General features: G+C 41.0%; 1 pseudogene; it reads left to right on the top strand.

Moving 5' to 3' along the window:
* The first annotated feature begins 1,772 nt into the window (after window positions 1–1,772).
* Window positions 1,773–10,815, top strand: LOC124705732 (annotated as a pseudogene).

The following is a 10,815-nucleotide window of genomic DNA, read 5'->3' on the forward strand; positions in this document are numbered from 1 at the left end:
GAGGAGTGCTCGAGGTCTTCTTCCATTCTCACTCACTTACAACAGTTAGAATAATATCCCGTATAAACTGCTCCAAGTTTTCCCGGTTAACATTGTGGGACTAAACTATCCGTAAAGCTGGCATTATGATAGACCTTGAGATTTCAGTGCTTGTAGTTACATTGTGGGCTGGATTTTGAAGTTGTCGATTTTTTTCTATGGTTGATGCTAAGTTGTCGATAGTTGTTCCTTTACAGTACAATAACAATAACGTTACATTTTATTGCTCCTATGTTTCCTAGCTCCAAAACCATGTTTACAACAAACAAATTTTTTTGGCAGGTAAGAGCATCTCTAGGAGATCCGTAAACCGGGCCGAAACTATAAAATTTGGCGGGTTTATAGTTTCGGCTTGGCTTGGCTTCGACAGCAGATCATAGCCCATATCCCCTGCTTGGCCTGTAAATGATCAACATGGGACTGTGAACTCCACCGCTCGTACGCTACATATATCGGCTAATGCGGCCCCGGAAAAAGGCTGAAACACTATTTTCGCTCCGCCGCCGCACGAGTGCACAACCATGTTTCGTTTCGGCAATTCCGACAAAAGGGGCAGCACCTCGCCGCAACTTGGCGGAAGCATCCGTGGCCGCTCCACCGAGGAGCACGCCGCGTGGGTCCGATCCGAGGGCACTAAGACGCGTGTCGTGCGAAAGTGGACCAACTACGGCTTGACTCCGCTGCGGTCGCTCGCCGTGTACGTGTACATTGGGGAGGCGGGGTTGTCTTCCTCCTTGCGCCGTCGCCTCCCCACTCCCTCCAAGGAGGATTGGGCAGCGAAAGAGGAGCAGGCGCGCCCAAAGAAGGTCTTCGACGAGGGGAACTTCGTCGACAATGAAAAAGTCGTGGCGGCGGCCCTCGAGGAGCTCCGCCATGTCTCGGCATGGGAGGTAGCGGAGGCGAAGCAACACGAGGAGGAAGACGCGCATTCGGCCGTGTACCAAGGTCCGCACGTACAAGGAGTTCCATCGGGAGGCCGCCCTCCCCACGCCAAGATCGAGCGCATCGAGCTCGAGTAGGAGAGCGCCACCGTCATGTCAAGTGCGCCGCAGTGTCCACATGCCCCGGTGAGGTATTCCCGAGCCAATTGTTGATAAACTAGGATTAGATCGACGCAACTCCATGTACCACTAGTAGTTGACGTCCGGGCCACATGGAAAGCAGTCCCCCACCAGTGAGGATAGCTAGAAAGAGGGGCAGGTCAGCGATGGCTAAGAGAAGGTTTTCGATGGCCAGGATCTCCCGATTGGACGGCGTGGACCACAAGTGGCCTGAGGGGCCTCCATTCCCGCTAGAATGTTATCTTTAGATAGGTTAGCGGGCGCGTAGATTTATGCATAATTGTGTTGATTTTGCAATGTATGTTGTAAATCAAATTAAAATGTACTGATGAACTTGATCTTATGTTGGATTCTCACGTGAAATTTGATTTCGAGTTTTTTAGTTTGTACTACATACGGAATCTGATCCACGCGAGCTCAAAATGAGCCTATGTCTAAATTTTTAGTACCCTCTACTCTTGTTTTTACAGATTTAAAAATATGGGATCAGGTAGAGATGCTCTAACCCAACAACTATACTGATGGAGTAGTATAAATTTGCTGCTTCCACCACCAAAATTATCGTTCGAGGAAAAGTTCACCGAGACACGTACAAATCAGATATTTTTGAGATGGTATACAAACAAAATCTAGCTTTGCCCTATGGAAAAGGTTCTCGGGCCTCCTTTGGCACGCATTTATCCTCCGATTATTTGTGTCGCTCCTCTCCTCTCGCCAACCCCATTTCATTCGGAGGAAGCCATTCTCTTCAGAAAAGTAATGCTTTAATTCTTGGAACTTCGAAGGCACCCCGTATCCCCGCGCAGTCTAGTAAAGTCAACCGCTCGATTCCACTCCCGCATGCTCCCCTATCGCGGCTTCGTTTCCTCCGCCGCCGCGGATTAATTGCCGCCGAGATGAGGTCGCAGCTCGACGCAGCAGCCGCCGCCTCGTCGCCGGTGTCCGCTCTCCGCTCCCGGCCGCCCCGGGCACTCCTCAGGTACACCCGATACTGTTGATGGAGTCGTACATTATATACTACACAGGCATGTGGCGGCCGGTGACCGGCAGCGATGCCTTTGATTTGATCTTCCGCTGTTCTTATCCACACGCTAATTCCTGAGGAGACGTGTGTTATAGGTTCCGTGCGTTCCCAGGCCGATTTCACATCTGTCGCGCCGGCGGGATCGGGGTTCGCTGCTCGTCTAGCCATCTCCCCAGCAACCCAGGTTCGTTGTACTAAATGCAGCAAGTTCCTCCTCCACTTACTTAGCCACTTAGTTGTCTATGATTGTCTATAGATACAGATAATTCAGTCTTCTGATAATCTATAGCCTCTAGGACAATCTGAGTGCATAAATTCAGTCTTCTGATAATCTATAGCCTCTAGATACAGATAATTCAGTCTTCTGATAATCTCTAGCCTCTTGGAAACCTGAGTACAAGTATAGATAGAAATCTGTAACTGTTAACCTTGTGGTGAATTGGGTGATGTTGTTATGTGTTCATACTGCGTGGTATCTGTTTAAGCTTTACCTTCACCAGGAGGGGCAAGAGTGTTCCATTCGGCCAAGAGGCAAGACGGCATGGGAATTGTGCCTAATGTGGAAATGTCGGCTGCGTCAGAGACAGAAAATCACCTATGCTTTCCTGCTAAGGTGATAATTTTTTTCACTGGTTGATTATTCAGTCCTCTGATAATCTATAGCCTCTAGGACAATCTGAGTGCGTAAATTGTTTCCAAGAGCATTAGTTGATTTTTGCTGAGGTAAGTGTTAACCCAGTGCACAAGGAACAACTCAAACTGCTATTTATCAGTGAGATAAATAGCAGTTTGAGTTGTTCCTTCGGGGGTGACCACAACCAGATTGGTCCATGATTATGATGGAATATGGATCAATTAATTGCAAAGTCTGCAAGAAATTGGGAGGCGGCGTGATGGCCTGATGGTCAGGCGGCGCCGGCAGCCTGACTGGAAGGGTGTGCAACTCCCAGCGGGCGGAGCTCCGGCACGTGGTCCTTTAGTGCAGCGTAGCAGGGACACATCACTAATTGCAGGGACAATGAGTCCTTCGTAGTAGCTCAGCACGGACTTGAGCAAGTTGTGTAGCGGCGGCGTGGAGCAGATGGATTAGATCGGAAATTGTAATGAGATGAGCACGAGTTGCGCATGTGGTGGGAGAGAACCTAGAGCTCTGATACCATGGTAGGAAATATGCAACTTGTATTTCCTGGAGGACAAAGGCCAGTATATGATAGTACCACAAAAAATATAACCCATTCGTGCCTTTGGAAGTATGCATTCCCTTGTGAGGAGACATATAGAAGGTATTTTGGCCTAGATATCTAGCTCAAAGTAGTCCTGTACTTGTTTGACAAGTAGTGGTTCTAGAGAAGTCGAGGAACCTGCAATTACTCAGGATAGGAAAACTAGCCATAACCCTATGTAAGCAGCATTCTCCATCATAGTCAACACATACTTCCCCTTAGACACATTACTTTGCAACAGGTACTCTTCAATGTACGTTCTGTTTGCTAAATGTCCAATGTCTATTCAACTTGGCAGGGAAACTCCAACGTGGTGACTATAGTAAGCATCACGTTATGCCTTCTCATCAGAGTTGTTGTAGGCCAGATACAGTTGATGATGAAATTGTTCCCTGTGATGTCGCACAATATTACAAGTTTGCCATTTGCTTGCATGTCTGATCCTATCAGAACACCTGCGCCTCTTAAGTTAGACGTGACTCTTCCACCACTGCCTGATGTCAGATGGAGTATTTCACGCTTGTACTATCTATTCAATACACAGCTTGACCGAAACATTGCCTTGTAAGTGAAATATATCTAGCTTTTACTATCTAGACATGTATAATTGGTATTGTGCAATGCATCTTTTTCCATACTGTTGCAGTTGCTGGGTTCTAAAAGTTCATCATATAATAACTGAAGTTCCTTTTTCATGGTCAATTAACTTGCTACTTTGTTTGACTGTCTTCGTAGGTCTATTATCACTTTGCTCGTCACGTGCTTTTCTATCGTGTTTGTTGGAGGATTGCTGTTTCATAAGTTCAGGTCTGTAACTTATTTAAAAGTGCATGCATTGTTTTGATTTTTTTATTTTCTGTTTCTCAAAAAGGATATCCTACATATTCACTAGTCAGTACTAACAAAAATAAAATACTGGTTTCTTTTTCAGGAAGAAGGAACAGCCTCTGGAGGAGTGCTTATGGGAAGCTTGGGCATGTCTATGTTCATCATCTACTCATCTAAGAGTAAGTGCCAATTGCTTTCTGACTTAAGAAGAATATGCTTAGTTATGTGACCTTGCTGTTGATTGGACCATTCTATGGATATTTTTATTGTAAAGAGCTCTGTTTAATACGCTCTTTTGCTTTTTTTTTTTTCACAGCAAAAGACGCGTATTGAGCGTGTTATTGGGTTCTTTCTTGCTATCTGGGGTATATTGTTCTATTCTCGTTTGTTAAGCGCAATGACGGAACAATTTAGAGTGAGTTTTATTTCAGTATAGTATGAAACTGAGGTGAATTTTTGTCATATCGATGTAAAAGCCTTTAAACTGTCACCTGGTTCTGCACAGACCCAAATGTATAAGGTAAGGGAAGGGGCACAGTTACAAGTCCTTGAGGATGATCATATCATCATCTGCGGAGTCAATAGTCATCTGACATCCATATTGAATCAGTTGAATAAGTTCCATGAATCAGCAATCCGCGTAGGTACTGCTACAGCAAGGTAACTGAAGGATAGCCTTAGCATTTAGGCAATATCTATCTACTTGATCTAATACAGCACATTACCTTCTTTGAATAATGTAAAGGAAGCAGAGAATTCTCCTTCTCTCGGAACTTCCCAGAAAGCATATCGAGAAGCTTGCAGATAGCATATCTAAAGATTTAAACCATGTTGATTTATTCACCAAGAGGTAAAAGGGATTATACACTTCTTGTGATGCTTTCTGAACACATGCAATGTTTCAATCTATTTACCCTTAGAAGAGAGGTTTCACTTGATATGTGAAAACTCAGTTTTTACTTCACTTAAAATTGCAGTTGTAGCCTTAGCTTGACAAAATCATTTGAAAGAGCAGCAGCAAACAAAGCAAAGTCTATAATCATCTTACCATCAAAGAATGAACGGTATGTATACTATAGACATGTGATTTCCTCTATGTTTGCTGTATTGGAAATGATTTTGGAGAATGCAAGTTTGCGTTATTTTGTATACTCCGTTGATATCTGCGTGGGCCATCAAAATCCTGTGAAGTGGATTGCTATATGTGGTATCCATTGTTCTAGTATTGGATGGGACATTTGAAACTTTTCAATTAGAAGTTTTAAGATGAATAGCTTGAGAAAAACAGCAGCTATATTAGAAAATGGAGCAAGATAAACTCTTCAAAAGATTTTTTTTTTGTTTATTTTCCTTATTGGATATAGATGCCATATGCTAAATTTTATGTATTATTTGTTAGCAGCAGCAGTTAATTTGAAAGCAAATGTGCTGTCTGCATGATTTAGTAGGTCGGAGGACAGAGGGTATGCGTACGCTCTTGATCGGCTGGCAATGCCACCCGCCATGGCTAGGAGGCCGGACTGAGAAGAGGGAGAATTTATAATTTCTGATTAATCTTTGCCTAATTCTCAAATTACAATATGGATGTCCTTTTATAGAATTGTCTAGTAACTAACCAACGAAATTAGCGGTCCAATATAGCACGATAAGACCACTGCTATAGGGTCAATGCACCATAACAGAACTTCTGCTGTTGACCTGTTGCTTGATTACTTGGTTTTGCTTTATTTATCTAAAACACATCTTGTTGAATATGGTCAGATATGAAGTGGATACAGATGCATTTATTTCTCTATTGGCTCTCCAATCTGTTCCACAAATTGCATCAGTTCCTACCATTGTTGAGGTATATACAGGCTCCACCATTTATATTAAAAGTTGTATACATCAACATTAGGCATTTATGTATTGACCTTGCTGTATAATTGTAGGCTTCTAACTCAACCACCATCGAACTTCTGAAATCAATCACAGGCTTAAATGTGCAACCGGTGGAGATGGTTGCTTCTAAGCTATTTGTGCAGTGCTCTAGGCAAAAGGGCCTTCTCAAAATCTACAGACACTTGCTTAATTCTCGCAGTACTACTCTTATCTTTATGATTTTTCTTGTAAAATAATGTTGGGAAGGGTGCAGATGGCTGTTGTTATTCTATTTAAGGATTAGCAGCTGACAGGTCATAGCACCAAATCCCAGGAAATCAACAAATAATTGCATCTGACATGCAATTATTGATTAGCCACTGCTGGATTTGCCGATAAATTTTACTTGATATATTTTTCTGCCCTTCTGTTTCGTGCCTAACCTCGAAACCACTCATACATGGGAGTCGAAATTTTGTTTCTGAACTAAATAGTGGTCAATAGATGCTGTGTAATGCTCTAATACTGCACTTTCTGGCTAGATATTTTTCCATATTTTTATGGCCAACTTTGGTCATGACCACATGCCAGACATGCCTTTTTTCCTCATCTATATTCCTCAAAGTACTTATCGTTTACTATGGCAAAGTACGCAATTAGGCATTTGTGATTTCAGTGCTACACCGCCAGTGGAATAACTTTTAACCTAGCATTTATTAGCAAAATTTGTTGCGCGCAGGCCCTTTGAATAGTATTCCAGCCCCCATTTTTCCTGGGGCCCGCTACACAAGCATCCGGCCGCGAAGTCTGTTTGGCTGCTATACCTGCATTCCCAAATACGGAGGACCATTGGCCTTTTTTCACGAATATGCAGAAGATAATTAGTATATCATTACAACAAGATTAGAAAAGAGTTTTTGCAGACTCCATGGTTCCCAACAAAACCGTGCAGCTGGTTACAATGCAACACGATTACTCTGTGGGTTTGATCATGTTCAACCCATTGCACCATGTGTGGACTTTGTTCCTACCCTATCCAGACACCTTGCAGTACCCTATTGCAATACTTCAACACTCTCCAAGCCCATCTCATAACCTACCCATACACATATTTGACTCAAACTCATTATTGGCTCGCCCGTATGCATGCTTTTGCCTTGCATTAATTTGGCTATCCGTATCTGCCTTATCTTTAGCCTAGATGATATGTCCTTTATCCTTTGGCTTCTTGACTTGGGTTGTTTTATCCTGCAGAAAATATCTTCAGCCTTTTCAGCATTCCTGAAGTAGGAGGCATAAAGTTTAAGGATGTGAGACGTAAAATCCAAGACGTAATGTTGTTTCAAATAAGTGAATGCCTAAAATCAGCAGTCTGCACCACTTCTTTGTTATGATTCCCCTTTATGCTCATGATCAGGCAGTTGTTTGTGGTATTTTTCGGTCCGGAAGGATTCACTTCCACCCAAGTGAAGACACAATGTTGAAAGAAACAGATAAAGTATGTAATTTCTGGTTGTTATTTTCCATATCTGCGGACCAAATCTTTGTCTCTAGTTATAGGATTCCATGAGAAAAATTGGTTCCTAAAAGTAATTACTAGAAACTTTTCAGTTCTTAAATTATTATTCTGTTTAATATAGTGTAATAATTTGTGTTGCCCCCATGGTATATATTACATATTCTGTTAGCTACTTAACATTGACATAAGCCTATGCAAACTTATGAACATGTTGCTAGTATCCTTGGACCTTTTTCGTGACCTAAACTTAACGGGGAAACAGAAAGAAAGCAGTATGAGCTGTATTGTTAATGGAAAATAAGAAGAAGATGGATGGATGTTATATTTTGCTTTTATATCATCAGTCATGCCAGGATGCTTGGTATATAACTGTTTAGTTGATTACATGATGCACTCTTCATTTCGTTGCTTCACAGTTGCTTCTTATCGCTCCTGTTTGTGGGAGGAGAAAACCACAGTATACATTTTTAAATATACCTGAGGAAACAAAAAATTCAAGTCATTACTCAGACTCAAATGAGGCTCAAAGATCTACGAGTGTGGTTACCGAGCTGAAGGAAACACGGCTAAAGAACATTGTAGAGCGCCCGTCAAAATCACTATCTAAGGTAAAATTTGATGTAATGCTGGGAATTCTTCCCTTCTCAATTTATTGGGTTGATCAAATGCTTCATTTTATGCAGAGCAACGAATGTACACTTGGACCAAGGGAATGCATACTTATTGTTGGTTGGAGGCCGAAAATTACTGACATGATTCGAGAATATGATAATTACCTTGGACCTGGTAGTGTATTGGTATGTATAGACACATGTGTCACAAGAAATAAATATACTGCTCTCACATTATAATTGTTGCAAGAAAATGGCAGGTCTATGATGCTAGTGCTCATGCAATCATAGGGTGGAACTTGTATAACAAATTCACTTTAACGTGCAGGAAGTCTTGTCAGAAACCCCTATTACAGAGCGGACGAGTGTTGTCAACCCCCTAATGAAGAGCCAACTTAAAAATATTAAAGTTACTCATAAGGTCGCTCTCTGTCTCTCTTTTGTGCAGTACCTTTGAACTTTGAAGGTCATGGAAAAGATTCTTCCAGACATAAAAATACTGTACTCTTGTTATTTGGTAATTTTTATGTGATGGTGTCCATACAGGTGGGATGTCCGATGAACTATGATATTTTGAAGGAAGCAATTATTAACATCAGAAAATCCGCCAAATGTGACAAAAATGTTCCTATTTCAATTGTCGTGATATCTGACAGAGACTGGCTAATTGGAGGTATGAGTAGCATGCCAACAACAGAAATATGCCATTTTGGAGAGACAATAATGCTTGCCAGGCGCACATGCACTTTGCACCTAGGATGAACCAGTGGTTTCAAAAAATCCATTTCCAAATGATCAAAATCTCCACATAAAATTACGCATGTACAGTTGAAGTCTTTCATATACGTGTATTCATGAAAAAAGAACTTTCTTTGTACATTGGAAAGAAAACAAATTTCAGTACTGTCTAGTAAAATTTTAAGCACTAAACTTGATTTCTCCACAGGGTATAAACTGATATTTTTTGAACAACATTTGCGTATATAAAGGACTCCCAACATTTGCATGTGTAATTGCTTTCAAAAACACTTGATGTTCTTTTTTTTTTTGCATCAGAAGCACGTGCTCCCTGGTCGATCTTTGGATTACCATACCATTCCCTTACATAGGGAGAAGTTTCATCCATGTATGTTTTTGCAGATACTGTACAGGCCGATAAACAATTAGCATATACCCTTCTCCTTGCTGAAAATATTTGCCGGAAAAATGACATTAAGGTCAGTTCTTGTCATTACAAATAATGTTCAGAATGTTCAAGTGAACTTCCATGTTTCCATATTGATAAACCTGAGCTGTCTTGAAAAACCTGGCCCGGAATCAACAAATCCTTGCTATTTATGTTACTACTGGGCCAACAAAATAGACAGTTCTCCAAGGCTATTTAGTTTCGTGCTTGAATTTAACTTGGTGTGGTCCAATTAGTCATTTCATGCAATGTTTTTTCTTATAAGTACTCCAATACTAACAGAACACTAATTTGCTTGAGTTTACAAATTTGTACTTGAATGTGTTAGGTTCAGCATCTTGTATCAGAAATTGTAGACACAGGACTGGGAAAGCAAGTAAGAGTCTACTATATCTCAACTCCCAAGTTCATAACTATTTAATTTTGGAAATAAGTTCTTATCTCTGCTTTTTATGCAGATATCTAGAATAAGACCCTCCCTTTCGTTTGTTGGCGCAGAGGAAGTTATGAGTCTTGTGACGGCACAAGGTTGGTTCACTACTTATCATTTGGCTCTTTATTTTCCCAGAAGGCTCTGTCTCATGATAAAAATGAAATGTAGTTGCGGAATGTAGCGAGCTAAATGAAGTATGGAAGGATATTCTGGATGCTGAAGGAGATGAGATTTATATTAAGGTAACATGACCATAATTTGTATTCCCAGTAAATTCTTTGCTGCTTGCGATCATTCAATCATCTGTCTGTGCTGCATGTGCTCATTATAGGAGATAGGACTGTACATGAAGGAAAGAGAAAAATATCATTCTCGGAGCTGTCTGAAAGGGCAGTTTTGCGTCGTGAAGTTGCTATTGGCTACGTTAAGGACCAGAAGCAGGTCAATACTCTCTTTTTATTTGTTAGATTATGTGGAAATGATGTTCCCAAAGTAAATTAGATTTTTTTCAGAACAGGTTCTTTCTAACTCTGCTATTAAAAAGCTACCTAGCTTATTTATATCTGATTTCTGTAGACATGACTTTCTTTTCAGATTTCATGATTCGGTCTTGATCATCTATCTTAATTCATCTTTTGTTTAACCATGACAGCATATAAATCCTACAAACAAGTTGGAGCCACTTTCTCTTGAAATGACAGATTCGCTTATCGTGATATCCGAGTTCGAAGGTGAACAGCCGATTGTGAGGGACAGCGAAACTTCCACATAACATTTTTCACTCGCGGTTCTGCTGATTTTTTACAGCTCTTAGCCTGTTAGTATGTCTTTTCAATTCAAAAGCGATAAGAAAGGTCATTTGATCAAATGTTCTTTGCCTCCATTAGAAATATTCTGGCCACTTTTTGTTTATTGTGGCTGAACTCCGGATACCTTTTTTATTTATGTGTAAACGTAGTTGAATTCAGATAGTCAACTTGTACACTGTAGACGACTTGAATAAAGAAGGAAAAATAAGTGATTGGGTATGA

The sequence above is a fragment of the Lolium rigidum genome, chromosome 4 (genome assembly GCF_022539505.1).
Source record: "Lolium rigidum isolate FL_2022 chromosome 4, APGP_CSIRO_Lrig_0.1, whole genome shotgun sequence".
Taxonomy (NCBI): domain Eukaryota; kingdom Viridiplantae; phylum Streptophyta; class Magnoliopsida; order Poales; family Poaceae; genus Lolium; species Lolium rigidum.